General features: G+C 46.1%; 8 non-coding genes across 8 annotated transcripts; all 8 read right to left on the bottom strand.

Annotated features, from left to right (window-relative positions):
* Positions 1–654: 654 nt before the first annotated feature.
* On the bottom strand, positions 655–845 carry LOC130306249 (U2 spliceosomal RNA). The gene has a single exon (XR_008855627.1). It is a non-coding gene; the product is annotated as a U2 spliceosomal RNA (small nuclear RNA).
* A 2086-nt stretch (positions 846–2931) lies between these two features.
* On the bottom strand, positions 2932–3122 carry LOC130306248 (U2 spliceosomal RNA). The gene has a single exon (XR_008855626.1). It is a non-coding gene; the product is annotated as a U2 spliceosomal RNA (small nuclear RNA).
* Positions 3123–5208: 2086 nt separating this feature from the next.
* Positions 5209–5399, bottom strand: LOC130306247 (U2 spliceosomal RNA). Its single transcript, XR_008855625.1, has one exon. It is a non-coding gene; the product is annotated as a U2 spliceosomal RNA (small nuclear RNA).
* A 2075-nt stretch (positions 5400–7474) lies between these two features.
* LOC130306246 (U2 spliceosomal RNA) lies at positions 7475–7665 on the bottom strand. Its single transcript, XR_008855624.1, has one exon. It is a non-coding gene; the product is annotated as a U2 spliceosomal RNA (small nuclear RNA).
* Positions 7666–9753: 2088 nt separating this feature from the next.
* Positions 9754–9944, bottom strand: LOC130306245 (U2 spliceosomal RNA). The gene has a single exon (XR_008855623.1). It is a non-coding gene; the product is annotated as a U2 spliceosomal RNA (small nuclear RNA).
* A 2096-nt stretch (positions 9945–12040) lies between these two features.
* LOC130306244 (U2 spliceosomal RNA) lies at positions 12041–12231 on the bottom strand. The gene has a single exon (XR_008855622.1). It is a non-coding gene; the product is annotated as a U2 spliceosomal RNA (small nuclear RNA).
* A 2083-nt stretch (positions 12232–14314) lies between these two features.
* LOC130306242 (U2 spliceosomal RNA) lies at positions 14315–14505 on the bottom strand. The gene has a single exon (XR_008855621.1). It is a non-coding gene; the product is annotated as a U2 spliceosomal RNA (small nuclear RNA).
* A 2084-nt stretch (positions 14506–16589) lies between these two features.
* Positions 16590–16780, bottom strand: LOC130306241 (U2 spliceosomal RNA). The gene has a single exon (XR_008855620.1). It is a non-coding gene; the product is annotated as a U2 spliceosomal RNA (small nuclear RNA).
* Positions 16781–18564: the final 1784 nt, after the last annotated feature.

Here is an 18564-nt window from a genome sequence, read left to right as displayed (position 1 = left end):
AGCATAGCCTAACCCTCTGTACTTTGGTCTATATTGATGCGGGACATAGACAGCCAGCTGATGACCAATCCATTAGTGCAATGGATGGCTGGAAGCATTTGTCTTTGCCTTTGCAATACCACAGAAGCAATGCATGGTCAATGTACAGCAATGACACACCTGTGTGAACAGCCAGGAGACCCCCCCCCCCCATGTTATGTTACATAGTTACATAGTTAGTACGGTCGAAAAAAGACATATGTCCATCACGTTCAACCAGGGAATTAAGGGGTAGGGGTGTGGCGCGATATTGGGGAAGGGATGAGATTTTATATTTCTTCATAAGCATTAATCTTATTTTGTCAATTAGGAACATTCAGCACCCACCCGCTATCAAGGCAGCTGCCTATCATGTCATGCCCTACCTGCACAGGTGTGCTGGCTACTCAAATGATCCAATTAAGGAGGCCATTTAGTCAGCAGCAGCAGAAGTCCTGTGCCTGGACGCTCCAACAGGGGCCAGACACAAGCAGAAGCAGAAGCAGCAGAAGCAGCAGCAGCACCACCTTTTGTTTTTTGGCTGCAGCAGCAGCAAGGCCCACAGGGCTGGCTAGCTGGCTAGCCAGCAAGCAGGTAGCAATGAAAGTAGGAATCTTTCTTTTTAACCCTGTAAGGGGGTGGTGCACTGTACCCGAAGATACTGCCATATCGGGTCAATGCATAGGGCGACGGAAGCAAGCTTCGAAATCGGCCCCCGTTCTCAAAAATCCATTTAATATATGGTCCCCAGATAGGGGACGTATCAGATATTAAACTGATAAGAACAGATACTACACTTGATCTTAGCCAAAAGGCCGAGAAGCGATAACCGTGAAAGGGGCGGGCCCAACAAGGTCCCCTTCATGGGCACTATCACTGCTTGCTGTCAGGGAGGCTGCCAGACAATTTTCCATGCACACTCTGGGCTGGGGGGCAGTCAACCACCAGTACACACAGCAGAACCTAAACCCATACCATTATTGCTAAGCAGCAAGACAGGGGCCCATTGCACTCCCACGGGGCCTTTTTAAATGCAATCCATAACCCGGATTTGCCAGGAACCCTTCTTACTCCTCCTACTTGCATGTGACACTGGGCTTAGGATCTGCATAGGAAACACACACACAAGCACACACCTACCTTTGTTGCCTGCAGATGCCTCCTTGGCTGTCCCCAAACGGTATCAAACCAACACCCACGGGAAGCTGTAAGCATAGAGGACATGCCTGCACCCCATTGGACTTACCTGTGTGGGTTAAATCCGGGTTATTTGACAACCTATGGCGGTGATGGTTCTGCTCAGGCAGAGCAGTGCTGATGCTCCTCATAAAGCTGTCGCTGCTGTGAAGGTTCTAGGTGACATCACAAATCCCTTTGGTTACATACACAACAAAGCTGGGTTGTTGTTGTTTACACTCTGCAAGGCCTGTGGAAGTGAGTGACATCATAGCACTGTAGTTCTGAGGGTTCAAGATGGATGCAACAATCTCCTGTTGCTTCTATGAAGGCCGTAATAGACGACATCACCAAACAGCTCCATAGTCACATACACAGCAAAGGAGAGATGTTGTTTACACCTAGTGATGTCAGTGGTATTGAGTGACATCACAGCACAGTGCTAAGGCTCCTGGGCCTGGACACAGCAGCGGCTGCAATATCTCAACGGAGAATACGTTTATATCTATGTGTGTGTGTGCGCATATATATATATATATATATATATATATATATATATATATATATTTCTCCGCCGAAATCACTTTTAAACCCATTTCCACCTTTTTTTCCCTTCTCTTCCTCTTACTTTTTTTTCACGTTTTTTTACGTTTTTCTCCTTTTCGCCTCTTTTCTGGGCGTATTATTCTTCTTTTTCTTCTTTTTTTTCGTCTAATGCATACCCCATCAGTGCAGCAATGCTTATTCAATACCGCCAGCAGATGGAGACACTGGGGGATAATTTTCTAAGGATTTATACTGATTTTTCCTGTCTGAATTTGTCGCACAGAAAGTTGCAGGCCAAATATGTGTGACATTTCTGCGACTTTAGCTTCTAGAGCATTTTTACAACATTATACATAGGTGCTGAATACATAAAAAGCGACTGTTCAGCGACAGACAAGTCGCATCGGCTGAAAGTAGGCCAGAATGTCAGTCCATGTTGGAGCAGGTTTAGATACAGTCTAAAGCATAGATCTCAAAGTCTGTGCACAGAATTTAGCAAGGGCCTCGCACCTTCTGATGCATCAGGTAGGTGCACAATAGCATAGCCTAACCCTCTGTACTTTGGTCTATATTGATGCGGGACATAGACAGCCAGCTGATGACCAATCCATTAGTGCAATGGATGGCTGGAAGCATTTGTCTTTGCCTTTGCAATACCACAGAAGCAATGCATGGTCAATGTACAGCAATGACACACCTGTGTGAACAGCCAGGAGACCCCCCCCCCCATGTTATGTTACATAGTTACATAGTTAGTACGGTCGAAAAAAGACATATGTCCATCACGTTCAACCAGGGAATTAAGGGGTAGGGGTGTGGCGCGATATTGGGGAAGGGATGAGATTTTATATTTCTTCATAAGCATTAATCTTATTTTGTCAATTAGGAACATTCAGCACCCACCCGCTATCAAGGCAGCTGCCTATCATGTCATGCCCTACCTGCACAGGTGTGCTGGCTACTCAAATGATCCAATTAAGGAGGCCATTTAGTCAGCAGCAGCAGAAGTCCTGTGCCTGGACGCTCCAACAGGGGCCAGACACAAGCAGAAGCAGAAGCAGCAGAAGCAGCAGCAGCACCACCTTTTGTTTTTTGGCTGCAGCAGCAGCAAGGCCCACAGGGCTGGCTAGCTGGCTAGCCAGCAAGCAGGTAGCAATGAAAGTAGGAATCTTTCTTTTTAACCCTGTAAGGGGGTGGTGCACTGTACCCGAAGATACTGCCATATCGGGTCAATGCATAGGGCGACGGAAGCAAGCTTCGAAATCGGCCCCCGTTCTCAAAAATCCATTTAATATATGGTCCCCAGATAGGGGACGTATCAGATATTAAACTGATAAGAACAGATACTACACTTGATCTTAGCCAAAAGGCCGAGAAGCGATAACCGTGAAAGGGGCGGGCCCAACAAGGTCCCCTTCATGGGCACTATCACTGCTTGCTGTCAGGGAGGCTGCCAGACAATTTTCCATGCACACTCTGGGCTGGGGGGCAGTCAACCACCAGTACACACAGCAGAACCTAAACCCATACCATTATTGCTAAGCAGCAAGACAGGGGCCCATTGCACTCCCACGGGGCCTTTTTAAATGCAATCCATAACCCGGATTTGCCAGGAACCCTTCTTACTCCTCCTACTTGCATGTGACACTGGGCTTAGGATCTGCATAGGAAACACACACACAAGCACACACCTACCTTTGTTGCCTGCAGATGCCTCCTTGGCTGTCCCCAAACGGTATCAAACCAACACCCACGGGAAGCTGTAAGCATAGAGGACATGCCTGCACCCCATTGGACTTACCTGTGTGGGTTAAATCCGGGTTATTTGACAACCTATGGCGGTGATGGTTCTGCTCAGGCAGAGCAGTGCTGATGCTCCTCATAAAGCTGTCGCTGCTGTGAAGGTTCTAGGTGACATCACAAATCCCTTTGGTTACATACACAACAAAGCTGGGTTGTTGTTGTTTACACTCTGCAAGGCCTGTGGAAGTGAGTGACATCATAGCACTGTAGTTCTGAGGGTTCAAGATGGATGCAACAATCTCCTGTTGCTTCTATGAAGGCCGTAATAGACGACATCACCAAACAGCTCCATAGTCACATACACAGCAAAGGAGAGATGTTGTTTACACCTAGTGATGTCAGTGGTATTGAGTGACATCACAGCACAGTGCTAAGGCTCCTGGGCCTGGACACAGCAGCGGCTGCAATATCTCAACGGAGAATACGTTTATATCTATGTGTGTGTGTGCGCATATATATATATATATATATATATATATATATATATATATATATTTCTCCGCCGAAATCACTTTTAAACCCATTTCCACCTTTTTTTCCCTTCTCTTCCTCTTACTTTTTTTTCACGTTTTTTTACGTTTTTCTCCTTTTCGCCTCTTTTCTGGGCGTATTATTCTTCTTTTTCTTCTTTTTTTTCGTCTAATGCATACCCCATCAGTGCAGCAATGCTTATTCAATACCGCCAGCAGATGGAGACACTGGGGGATAATTTTCTAAGGATTTATACTGATTTTTCCTGTCTGAATTTGTCGCACAGAAAGTTGCAGGCCAAATATGTGTGACATTTCTGCGACTTTAGCTTCTAGAGCATTTTTACAACATTATACATAGGTGCTGAATACATAAAAAGCGACTGTTCAGCGACAGACAAGTCGCATCGGCTGAAAGTAGGCCAGAATGTCAGTCCATGTTGGAGCAGGTTTAGATACAGTCTAAAGCATAGATCTCAAAGTCTGTGCACAGAATTTAGCAAGGGCCTCGCACCTTCTGATGCATCAGGTAGGTGCACAATAGCATAGCCTAACCCTCTGTACTTTGGTCTATATTGATGCGGGACATAGACAGCCAGCTGATGACCAATCCATTAGTGCAATGGATGGCTGGAAGCATTTGTCTTTGCCTTTGCAATACCACAGAAGCAATGCATGGTCAATGTACAGCAATGACACACCTGTGTGAACAGCCAGGAGACCCCCCCCCCCATGTTATGTTACATAGTTACATAGTTAGTACGGTCGAAAAAAGACATATGTCCATCACGTTCAACCAGGGAATTAAGGGGTAGGGGTGTGGCGCGATATTGGGGAAGGGATGAGATTTTATATTTCTTCATAAGCATTAATCTTATTTTGTCAATTAGGAACATTCAGCACCCACCCGCTATCAAGGCAGCTGCCTATCATGTCATGCCCTACCTGCACAGGTGTGCTGGCTACTCAAATGATCCAATTAAGGAGGCCATTTAGTCAGCAGCAGCAGAAGTCCTGTGCCTGGACGCTCCAACAGGGGCCAGACACAAGCAGAAGCAGAAGCAGCAGAAGCAGCAGCAGCACCACCTTTTGTTTTTTGGCTGCAGCAGCAGCAAGGCCCACAGGGCTGGCTAGCTGGCTAGCCAGCAAGCAGGTAGCAATGAAAGTAGGAATCTTTCTTTTTAACCCTGTAAGGGGGTGGTGCACTGTACCCGAAGATACTGCCATATCGGGTCAATGCATAGGGCGACGGAAGCAAGCTTCGAAATCGGCCCCCGTTCTCAAAAATCCATTTAATATATGGTCCCCAGATAGGGGACGTATCAGATATTAAACTGATAAGAACAGATACTACACTTGATCTTAGCCAAAAGGCCGAGAAGCGATAACCGTGAAAGGGGCGGGCCCAACAAGGTCCCCTTCATGGGCACTATCACTGCTTGCTGTCAGGGAGGCTGCCAGACAATTTTCCATGCACACTCTGGGCTGGGGGGCAGTCAACCACCAGTACACACAGCAGAACCTAAACCCATACCATTATTGCTAAGCAGCAAGACAGGGGCCCATTGCACTCCCACGGGGCCTTTTTAAATGCAATCCATAACCCGGATTTGCCAGGAACCCTTCTTACTCCTCCTACTTGCATGTGACACTGGGCTTAGGATCTGCATAGGAAACACACACACAAGCACACACCTACCTTTGTTGCCTGCAGATGCCTCCTTGGCTGTCCCCAAACGGTATCAAACCAACACCCACGGGAAGCTGTAAGCATAGAGGACATGCCTGCACCCCATTGGACTTACCTGTGTGGGTTAAATCCGGGTTATTTGACAACCTATGGCGGTGATGGTTCTGCTCAGGCAGAGCAGTGCTGATGCTCCTCATAAAGCTGTCGCTGCTGTGAAGGTTCTAGGTGACATCACAAATCCCTTTGGTTACATACACAACAAAGCTGGGTTGTTGTTGTTTACACTCTGCAAGGCCTGTGGAAGTGAGTGACATCATAGCACTGTAGTTCTGAGGGTTCAAGATGGATGCAACAATCTCCTGTTGCTTCTATGAAGGCCGTAATAGACGACATCACCAAACAGCTCCATAGTCACATACACAGCAAAGGAGAGATGTTGTTTACACCTAGTGATGTCAGTGGTATTGAGTGACATCACAGCACAGTGCTAAGGCTCCTGGGCCTGGACACAGCAGCGGCTGCAATATCTCAACGGAGAATACGTTTATATCTATGTGTGTGTGTGCGCATATATATATATATATATATATATATATATATATATATTTCTCCGCCGAAATCACTTTTAAACCCATTTCCACCTTTTTTTCCCTTCTCTTCCTCTTACTTTTTTTTCACGTTTTTTTACGTTTTTCTCCTTTTCGCCTCTTTTCTGGGCGTATTATTCTTCTTTTTCTTCTTTTTTTTCGTCTAATGCATACCCCATCAGTGCAGCAATGCTTATTCAATACCGCCAGCAGATGGAGACACTGGGGGATAATTTTCTAAGGATTTATACTGATTTTTCCTGTCTGAATTTGTCGCACAGAAAGTTGCAGGCCAAATATGTGTGACATTTCTGCGACTTTAGCTTCTAGAGCATTTTTACAACATTATACATAGGTGCTGAATACATAAAAAGCGACTGTTCAGCGACAGACAAGTCGCATCGGCTGAAAGTAGGCCAGAATGTCAGTCCATGTTGGAGCAGGTTTAGATACAGTCTAAAGCATAGATCTCAAAGTCTGTGCACAGAATTTAGCAAGGGCCTCGCACCTTCTGATGCATCAGGTAGGTGCACAATAGCATAGCCTAACCCTCTGTACTTTGGTCTATATTGATGCGGGACATAGACAGCCAGCTGATGACCAATCCATTAGTGCAATGGATGGCTGGAAGCATTTGTCTTTGCCTTTGCAATACCACAGAAGCAATGCATGGTCAATGTACAGCAATGACACACCTGTGTGAACAGCCAGGAGACCCCCCCCCCCCATGTTATGTTACATAGTTACATAGTTAGTACGGTCGAAAAAAGACATATGTCCATCACGTTCAACCAGGGAATTAAGGGGTAGGGGTGTGGCGCGATATTGGGGAAGGGATGAGATTTTATATTTCTTCATAAGCATTAATCTTATTTTGTCAATTAGGAACATTCAGCACCCACCCGCTATCAAGGCAGCTGCCTATCATGTCATGCCCTACCTGCACAGGTGTGCTGGCTACTCAAATGATCCAATTAAGGAGGCCATTTAGTCAGCAGCAGCAGAAGTCCTGTGCCTGGACGCTCCAACAGGGGCCAGACACAAGCAGAAGCAGCAGAAGCAGCAGCAGCACCACCTTTTGTTTTTTGGCTGCAGCAGCAGCAAGGCCCACAGGGCTGGCTAGCTGGCTAGCCAGCAAGCAGGTAGCAATGAAAGTAGGAATCTTTCTTTTTAACCCTATAAGGGGGTGGTGCACTGTACCCGAAGATACTGCCATATCGGGTCAATGCATAGGGCGACGGAAGCAAGCTTCGAAATCGGCCCCCGTTCTCAAAAATCCATTTAATATATGGTCCCCAGATAGGGGACGTATCAGATATTAAACTGATAAGAACAGATACTACACTTGATCTTAGCCAAAAGGCCGAGAAGCGATAACCGTGAAAGGGGCGGGCCCAACAAGGTCCCCTTCATGGGCACTATCACTGCTTGCTGTCAGGGAGGCTGCCAGACAATTTTCCATGCACACTCTGGGCTGGGGGGCAGTCAACCACCAGTACACACAGCAGAACCTAAACCCATACCATTATTGCTAAGCAGCAAGACAGGGGCCCATTGCACTCCCACGGGGCCTTTTTAAATGCAATCCATAACCCGGATTTGCCAGGAACCCTTCTTACTCCTCCTACTTGCATGTGACACTGGGCTTAGGATCTGCATAGGAAACACACACACAAGCACACACCTACCTTTGTTGCCTGCAGATGCCTCCTTGGCTGTCCCCAAACGGTATCAAACCAACACCCACGGGAAGCTGTAAGCATAGAGGACATGCCTGCACCCCATTGGACTTACCTGTGTGGGTTAAATCCGGGTTATTTGACAACCTATGGCGGTGATGGTTCTGCTCAGGCAGAGCAGTGCTGATGCTCCTCATAAAGCTGTCGCTGCTGTGAAGGTTCTAGGTGACATCACAAATCCCTTTGGTTACATACACAACAAAGCTGGGTTGTTGTTGTTTACACTCTGCAAGGCCTGTGGAAGTGAGTGACATCATAGCACTGTAGTTCTGAGGGTTCAAGATGGATGCAACAATCTCCTGTTGCTTCTATGAAGGCCGTAATAGACGACATCACCAAACAGCTCCATAGTCACATACACAGCAAAGGAGAGATGTTGTTTACACCTAGTGATGTCAGTGGTATTGAGTGACATCACAGCACAGTGCTAAGGCTCCTGGGCCTGGACACAGCAGCGGCTGCAATATCTCAACGGAGAATACGTTTATATCTATGTGTGTGTGTGCGCATATATATATATATATATATATATATATATATATATATATATATATTTCTCCGCCGAAATCACTTTTAAACCCATTTCCACCTTTTTTTCCCTTCTCTTCCTCTTACTTTTTTTTCACGTTTTTTTACGTTTTTCTCCTTTTCGCCTCTTTTCTGGGCGTATTATTCTTCTTTTTCTTCTTTTTTTTCGTCTAATGCATACCCCATCAGTGCAGCAATGCTTATTCAATACCGCCAGCAGATGGAGACACTGGGGGATAATTTTCTAAGGATTTATACTGATTTTTCCTGTCTGAATTTGTCGCACAGAAAGTTGCAGGCCAAATATGTGTGACATTTCTGCGACTTTAGCTTCTAGAGCATTTTTACAACATTATACATAGGTGCTGAATACATAAAAAGCGACTGTTCAGCGACAGACAAGTCGCATCGGCTGAAAGTAGGCCAGAATGTCAGTCCATGTTGGAGCAGGTTTAGATACAGTCTAAAGCATAGATCTCAAAGTCTGTGCACAGAATTTAGCAAGGGCCTCGCACCTTCTGATGCATCAGGTAGGTGCACAATAGCATAGCCTAACCCTCTGTACTTTGGTCTATATTGATGCGGGACATAGACAGCCAGCTGATGACCAATCCATTAGTGCAATGGATGGCTGGAAGCATTTGTCTTTGCCTTTGCAATACCACAGAAGCAATGCATGGTCAATGTACAGCAATGACACACCTGTGTGAACAGCCAGGAGACCCCCCCCCCCATGTTATGTTACATAGTTACATAGTTAGTACGGTCGAAAAAAGACATATGTCCATCACGTTCAACCAGGGAATTAAGGGGTAGGGGTGTGGCGCGATATTGGGGAAGGGATGAGATTTTATATTTCTTCATAAGCATTAATCTTATTTTGTCAATTAGGAACATTCAGCACCCACCCGCTATCAAGGCAGCTGCCTATCATGTCATGCCCTACCTGCACAGGTGTGCTGGCTACTCAAATGATCCAATTAAGGAGGCCATTTAGTCAGCAGCAGCAGAAGTCCTGTGCCTGGACGCTCCAACAGGGGCCAGACACAAGCAGAAGCAGAAGCAGCAGAAGCAGCAGCAGCACCACCTTTTGTTTTTTGGCTGCAGCAGCAGCAAGGCCCACAGGGCTGGCTAGCTGGCTAGCCAGCAAGCAGGTAGCAATGAAAGTAGGAATCTTTCTTTTTAACCCTGTAAGGGGGTGGTGCACTGTACCCGAAGATACTGCCATATCGGGTCAATGCATAGGGCGACGGAAGCAAGCTTCGAAATCGGCCCCCGTTCTCAAAAATCCATTTAATATATGGTCCCCAGATAGGGGACGTATCAGATATTAAACTGATAAGAACAGATACTACACTTGATCTTAGCCAAAAGGCCGAGAAGCGATAACCGTGAAAGGGGCGGGCCCAACAAGGTCCCCTTCATGGGCACTATCACTGCTTGCTGTCAGGGAGGCTGCCAGACAATTTTCCATGCACACTCTGGGCTGGGGGGCAGTCAACCACCAGTACACACAGCAGAACCTAAACCCATACCATTATTGCTAAGCAGCAAGACAGGGGCCCATTGCACTCCCACGGGGCCTTTTTAAATGCAATCCATAACCCGGATTTGCCAGGAACCCTTCTTACTCCTCCTACTTGCATGTGACACTGGGCTTAGGATCTGCATAGGAAACACACACACAAGCACACACCTACATTTGTTGCCTGCAGATGCCTCCTTGGCTGTCCCCAAACGGTATCAAACCAACACCCACGGGAAGCTGTAAGCATAGAGGACATGCCTGCACCCCATTGGACTTACCTGTGTGGGTTAAATCCGGGTTATTTGACAACCTATGGCGGTGATGGTTCTGCTCAGGCAGAGCAGTGCTGATGCTCCTCATAAAGCTGTCGCTGCTGTGAAGGTTCTAGGTGACATCACAAATCCCTTTGGTTACATACACAACAAAGCTGGGTTGTTGTTGTTTACACTCTGCAAGGCCTGTGGAAGTGAGTGACATCATAGCACTGTAGTTCTGAGGGTTCAAGATGGATGCAACAATCTCCTGTTGCTTCTATGAAGGCCGTAATAGACGACATCACCAAACAGCTCCATAGTCACATACACAGCAAAGGAGAGATGTTGTTTACACCTAGTGATGTCAGTGGTATTGAGTGACATCACAGCACAGTGCTAAGGCTCCTGGGCCTGGACACAGCAGCGGCTGCAATATCTCAACGGAGAATACGTTTATATCTATGTGTGTGTGTGCGCATATATATATATATATATATATATATATATATATATATATATATATATTTCTCCGCCGAAATCACTTTTAAACCCATTTCCACCTTTTTTTCCCTTCTCTTCCTCTTACTTTTTTTTCACATTTTTTTTTACGTTTTTCTCCTTTTCGCCTCTTTTCTGGGCGTATTATTCTTCTTTTTCTTCTTTTTTTTCGTCTAATGCATACCCCATCAGTGCAGCAATGCTTATTCAATACCGCCAGCAGATGGAGACACTGGGGGATAATTTTCTAAGGATTTATACTGATTTTTCCTGTCTGAATTTGTCGCACAGAAAGTTGCAGGCCAAATATGTGTGACATTTCTGCGACTTTAGCTTCTAGAGCATTTTTACAACATTATACATAGGTGCTGAATACATAAAAAGCGACTGTTCAGCGACAGACAAGTCGCATCGGCTGAAAGTAGGCCAGAATGTCAGTCCATGTTGGAGCAGGTTTAGATACAGTCTAAAGCATAGATCTCAAAGTCTGTGCACAGAATTTAGCAAGGGCCTCGCACCTTCTGATGCATCAGGTGGGTGCACAATAGCATAGCCTAACCCTCTGTACTTTGGTCTATATTGATGCGGGACATAGACAGCCAGCTGATGACCAATCCATTAGTGCAATGGATGGCTGGAAGCATTTGTCTTTGCCTTTGCAATACCACAGAAGCAATGCATGGTCAATGTACAGCAATGACACACCTGTGTGAACAGCCAGGAGACCCCCCCCCCCCATGTTATGTTACATAGTTACATAGTTAGTACGGTCGAAAAAAGACATATGTCCATCACGTTCAACCAGGGAATTAAGGGGTAGGGGTGTGGCGCGATATTGGGGAAGGGATGAGATTTTATATTTCTTCATAAGCATTAATCTTATTTTGTCAATTAGGAACATTCAGCACCCACCCGCTATCAAGGCAGCTGCCTATCATGTCATGCCCTACCTGCACAGGTGTGCTGGCTACTCAAATGATCCAATTAAGGAGGCCATTTAGTCAGCAGCAGCAGAAGTCCTGTGCCTGGACGCTCCAACAGGGGCCAGACACAAGCAGAAGCAGAAGCAGCAGAAGCAGCAGCAGCACCACCACCTTTTGTTTTTTGGCTGCAGCAGCAGCAAGGCCCACAGGGCTGGCTAGCTGGCTAGCCAGCAAGCAGGTAGCAATGAAAGTAGGAATCTTTCTTTTTAACCCTGTAAGGGGGTGGTGCACTGTACCCGAAGATACTGCCATATCGGGTCAATGCATAGGGCGACGGAAGCAAGCTTCGAAATCGGCCCCCGTTCTCAAAAATCCATTTAATATATGGTCCCCAGATAGGGGACGTATCAGATATTAAACTGATAAGAACAGATACTACACTTGATCTTAGCCAAAAGGCCGAGAAGCGATAACCGTGAAAGGGGCGGGCCCAACAAGGTCCCCTTCATGGGCACTATCACTGCTTGCTGTCAGGGAGGCTGCCAGACAATTTTCCATGCACACTCTGGGCTGGGGGGCAGTCAACCACCAGTACACACAGCAGAACCTAAACCCATACCATTATTGCTAAGCAGCAAGACAGGGGCCCATTGCACTCCCACGGGGCCTTTTTAAATGCAATCCATAACCCGGATTTGCCAGGAACCCTTCTTACTCCTCCTACTTGCATGTGACACTGGGCTTAGGATCTGCATAGGAAACACACACACAAGCACACACCTACCTTTGTTGCCTGCAGATGCCTCCTTGGCTGTCCCCAAACGGTATCAAACCAACACCCACGGGAAGCTGTAAGCATAGAGGACATGCCTGCACCCCATTGGACTTACCTGTGTGGGTTAAATCCGGGTTATTTGACAACCTATGGCGGTGATGGTTCTGCTCAGGCAGAGCAGTGCTGATGCTCCTCATAAAGCTGTCGCTGCTGTGAAGGTTCTAGGTGACATCACAAATCCCTTTGGTTACATACACAACAAAGCTGGGTTGTTGTTGTTTACACTCTGCAAGGCCTGTGGAAGTGAGTGACATCATAGCACTGTAGTTCTGAGGGTTCAAGATGGATGCAACAATCTCCTGTTGCTTCTATGAAGGCCGTAATAGACGACATCACCAAACAGCTCCATAGTCACATACACAGCAAAGGAGAGATGTTGTTTACACCTAGTGATGTCAGTGGTATTGAGTGACATCACAGCACAGTGCTAAGGCTCCTGGGCCTGGACACAGCAGCGGCTGCAATATCTCAACGGAGAATACGTTTATATCTATGTGTGTGTGTGCGCATATATATATATATATATATATATATATATATATATATATTTCTCCGCCGAAATCACTTTTAAACCCATTTCCACCTTTTTTTCCCTTCTCTTCCTCTTACTTTTTTTTCACGTTTTTTTACGTTTTTCTCCTTTTCGCCTCTTTTCTGGGCGTATTATTCTTCTTTTTCTTCTTTTTTTTCGTCTAATGCATACCCCATCAGTGCAGCAATGCTTATTCAATACCGCCAGCAGATGGAGACACTGGGGGATAATTTTCTAAGGATTTATACTGATTTTTCCTGTCTGAATTTGTCGCACAGAAAGTTGCAGGCCAAATATGTGTGACATTTCTGCGACTTTAGCTTCTAGAGCATTTTTACAACATTATACATAGGTGCTGAATACATAAAAAGCGACTGTTCAGCGACAGACAAGTCGCATCGGCTGAAAGTAGGCCAGAATGTCAGTCCATGTTGGAGCAGGTTTAGATACAGTATAAAGCATAGATCTCAAAGTCTGTGCACAGAATTTAGCAAGGGCCTCGCACCTTCTGATGCATCAGGTAGGTGCACAATAGCATAGCCTAACCCTCTGTACTTTGGTCTATATTGATGCGGGACATAGACAGCCAGCTGATGACCAATCCATTAGTGCAATGGATGGCTGGAAGCATTTGTCTTTGCCTTTGCAATACCACAGAAGCAATGCATGGTCAATGTACAGCAATGACACACCTGTGTGAACAGCCAGGAGACCCCCCCCCCCCATGTTATGTTACATAGTTACATAGTTAGTACGGTCGAAAAAAGACATATGTCCATCACGTTCAACCAGGGAATTAAGGGGTAGGGGTGTGGCGCGATATTGGGGAAGGGATGAGATTTTATATTTCTTCATAAGCATTAATCTTATTTTGTCAATTAGGAACATTCAGCACCCACCCGCTATCAAGGCAGCTGCCTATCATGTCATGCCCTACCTGCACAGGTGTGCTGGCTACTCAAATGATCCAATTAAGGAGGCCATTTAGTCAGCAGCAGCAGAAGTCCTGTGCCTGGACGCTCCAACAGGGGCCAGACACAAGCAGAAGCAGAAGCAGCAGAAGCAGCAGCAGCACCACCTTTTGTTTTTTGGCTGCAGCAGCAGCAAGGCCCACAGGGCTGGCTAGCTGGCTAGCCAGCAAGCAGGTAGCAATGAAAGTAGGAATATTTCTTTTTAACCCTGTAAGGGGGTGGTGCACTGTACCCGAAGATACTGCCATATCGGGTCAATGCATAGGGCGACGGAAGCAAGCTTCGAAATCGGCCCCCGTTCTCAAAAATCCATTTAATATATGGTCCCCAGATAGGGGACGTATCAGATATTAAACTGATAAGAACAGATACTACACTTGATCTTAGCCAAAAGGCCGAGAAGCGATAACCGTGAAAGGGGCGGGCCCAACAAGGTCCCCTTCATGGGCACTATCACTGCTTGCTGTCAGGGAGGCTGCCAGACAATTTTCCATGCACACTCTGGGCTGGGGGGCAGTCAACCACCAGTACACACAGCAGAACCTAAACCCATACCATTATTGCTAAGCAGCAAGACAGGGGCCCATTGCACTCCCACGGGGCCTTTTTAAATGCAATCCATAACCCGGATTTGCCAGGAACCCTTCTTACTCCTCCTACTTGCATGTGACACTGGGCTTAGGATCTGCATAGGAAACACACACACAAGCACACACCTACCTTTGTTGCCTGCAGATGCCTCCTTGGCTGTCCCCAAACGGTATCAAACCAACACCCACGGGAAGCTGTAAGCATAGAGGACATGCCTGCACCCCATTGGACTTACCTGTGTGGGTTAAATCCGGGTTATTTGACAACCTATGGCGGTGATGGTTCTGCTCAGGCAGAGCAGTGCTGATGCTCCTCATAAAGCTGTCGCTGCTGTGAAGGTTCTAGGTGACATCACAAATCCCTTTGGTTACATACACAACAAAGCTGGGTTGTTGTTGTTTACACTCTGCAAGGCCTGTGGAAGTGAGTGACATCATAGCACTGTAGTTCTGAGGGTTCAAGATGGATGCAACAATCTCCTGTTGCTTCTATGAAGGCCGTAATAGACGACATCACCAAACAGCTCCATAGTCACATACACAGCAAAGGAGAGATGTTGTTTACACCTAGTGATGTCAGTGGTATTGAGTGACATCACAGCACAGTGCTAAGGCTCCTGGGCCTGGACACAGCAGCGGCTGCAATATCTCAACGGAGAATACGTTTATATCTATGTGTGTGTGTGCGCATATATATATATATATATATATATATATATATATATATATATTTCTCCGCCGAAATCACTTTTAAACCCATTTCCACCTTTTTTTCCCTTCTCTTCCTCTTACTTTTTTTTCACGTTTTTTTACGTTTTTCTCCTTTTCGCCTCTTTTCTGGGCGTATTATTCTTCTTTTTCTTCTTTTTTTTCGTCTAATGCATACCCCATCAGTGCAGCAATGCTTATTCAATACCGCCAGCAGATGGAGACACTGGGGGATAATTTTCTAAGGATTTATACTGATTTTTCCTGTCTGAATTTGTCGCACAGAAAGTTGCAGGCCAAATATGTGTGACATTTCTGCGACTTTAGCTTCTAGAGCATTTTTACAACATTATACATAGGTGCTGAATACATAAAAAGCGACTGTTCAGCGACAGACAAGTCGCATCGGCTGAAAGTAGGCCAGAATGTCAGTCCATGTTGGAGCAGGTTTAGATACAGTCTAAAGCATAGATCTCAAAGTCTGTGCACAGAATTTAGCAAGGGCCTCGCACCTTCTGATGCATCAGGTAGGTGCACAATAGCATAGCCTAACCCTCTGTACTTTGGTCTATATTGATGCGGGACATAGACAGCCAGCTGATGACCAATCCATTAGTGCAATGGATGGCTGGAAGCATTTGTCTTTGCCTTTGCAATACCACAGAAGCAATGCATGGTCAATGTACAGCAATGACACACCTGTGTGAACAGCCAGGAGACCCCCCCCCCCATGTTATGTTACATAGTTACATAGTTAGTACGGTCGAAAAAAGACATATGTCCATCACGTTCAACCAGGGAATTAAGGGGTAGGGGTGTGGCGCGATATTGGGGAAGGGATGAGATTTTATATTTCTTCATAAGCATTAATCTTATTTTGTCAATTAGGAACATTCAGCACCCACCCGCTATCAAGGCAGCTGCCTATCATGTCATGCCCTACCTGCACAGGTGTGCTGGCTACTCAAATGATCCAATTAAGGAGGCCATTTAGTCAGCAGCAGCAGAAGTCCTGTGCCTGGACGCTCCAACAGGGGCCAGACACAAGCAGAAGCAGAAGCAGCAGAAGCAGCAGCAGCACCACCTTTTGTTTTTTGGCTGCAGCAGCAGCAAGGCCCACAGGGCTGGCTAGCTGGCTAGCCAGCAAGCAGGTAGCAATGAAAGTAGGAATCTTTCTTTTTAACCCTGTAAGGGGGTGGTGCACTGTACCCGAAGATACTGCCATATCGGGTCAATGCATAGGGCGACGGAAGCAAGCTTCGAAATCGGCCCCCGTTCTCAAAAATCCATTTAATATATGGTCCCCAGATAGGGGACGTATCAGATATTAAACTGATAAGAACAGATACTACACTTGATCTTAGCCAAAAGGCCGAGAAGCGATAACCGTGAAAGGGGCGGGCCCAACAAGGTCCCCTTCATGGGCACTATCACTGCTTGCTGTCAGGGAGGCTGCCAGACAATTTTCCATGCACACTCTGGGCTGGGGGGCAGTCAACCACCAGTACACACAGCAGAACCTAAACCCATACCATTATTGCTAAGCAGCAAGACAGGGGCCCATTGCACTCCCACGGGGCCTTTTTAAATGCAATCCATAACCCGGATTTGCCAGGAACCCTTCTTACTCCTCCTACTTGCATGTGACACTGGGCTTAGGATCTGCATAGGAAACACACACACAAGCACACACCTACCTTTGTTGCCTGCAGATGCCTCCTTGGCTGTCCCCAAACGGTATCAAACCAACACCCACGGGAAGCTGTAAGCATAGAGGACATGCCTGCACCCCATTGGACTTACCTGTGTGGGTTAAATCCGGGTTATTTGACAACCTATGGCGGTGATGGTTCTGCTCAGGCAGAGCAGTGCTGATGCTCCTCATAAAGCTGTCGCTGCTGTGAAGGTTCTAGGTGACATCACAAATCCCTTTGGTTACATACACAACAAAGCTGGGTTGTTGTTGTTTACACTCTGCAAGGCCTGTGGAAGTGAGTGACATCATAGCACTGTAGTTCTGAGGGTTCAAGATGGATGCAACAATCTCCTGTTGCTTCTATGAAGGCCGTAATAGACGACATCACCAAACAGCTCCATAGTCACATACACAGCAAAGGAGAGATGTTGTTTACACCTAGTGATGTCAGTGGTATTGAGTGACATCACAGCACAGTGCTAAGGCTCCTGGGCCTGGACACAGCAGCGGCTGCAATATCTCAACGGAGAATACGTTTATATCTATGTGTGTGTGTGCGCATATATATATATATATATATATATATATATATATATATATATATATTCTCCGCCGAAATCACTTTTAAACCCATTTCCACCTTTTTTTCCCTTCTCTTCCTCTTACTTTTTTTTCACGTTTTTTTACGTTTTTCTCCTTTTCGCCTCTTTTCTGGGCGTATTATTCTTCTTTTTCTTCTTTTTTTTCGTCTAATGCATACCCCATCAGTGCAGCAATGCTTATTCAATACCGCCAGCAGATGGAGACACTGGGGGATAATTTTCTAAGGATTTATACTGATTTTTCCTGTCTGAATTTGTCGCACAGAAAGTTGCAGGCCAAATATGTGTGACATTTCTGCGACTTTAGCTTCTAGAGCATTTTTACAACATTATACATAGGTGCTGAATACATAAAAAGCGACTGTTCAGCGACAGACAAGTCGCATCGGCTGAAAGTAGGCCAGAATGTCAGTCCATGTTGGAGCAGGTTTAGATACAGTCTAAAGCATAGATCTCAAAGTCTGTGCACAGAATTTAGCAAGGGCCTCGCACCTTCTGATGCATCAGGTAGGTGCACAATAGCATAGCCTAACCCTCTGTACTTTGGTCTATATTGATGCGGGACATAGACAGCCAGCTGATGACCAATCCATTAGTGCAATGGATGGCTGGAAGCATTTGTCTTTGCCTTTGCAATACCACAGAAGCAATGCATGGTCAATGTACAGCAATGACACACCTGTGTGAACAGCCAGGAGACCCCCCCCCCCCCCATGTTATGTTACATAGTTACATAGTTAGTACGGTCGAAAAAAGACATATGTCCATCACGTTCAACCAGGGAATTAAGGGGTAGGGGTGTGGCGCGATATTGGGGAAGGGATGAGATTTTATATTTCTTCATAAGCATTAATCTTATTTTGTCAATTA

Source organism: Hyla sarda, unplaced genomic scaffold (genome assembly GCF_029499605.1).
Source record: "Hyla sarda isolate aHylSar1 unplaced genomic scaffold, aHylSar1.hap1 scaffold_1364, whole genome shotgun sequence".
Taxonomy (NCBI): domain Eukaryota; kingdom Metazoa; phylum Chordata; class Amphibia; order Anura; family Hylidae; genus Hyla; species Hyla sarda.
This window is presented reverse-complemented; position numbering and strand designations above follow the sequence as displayed.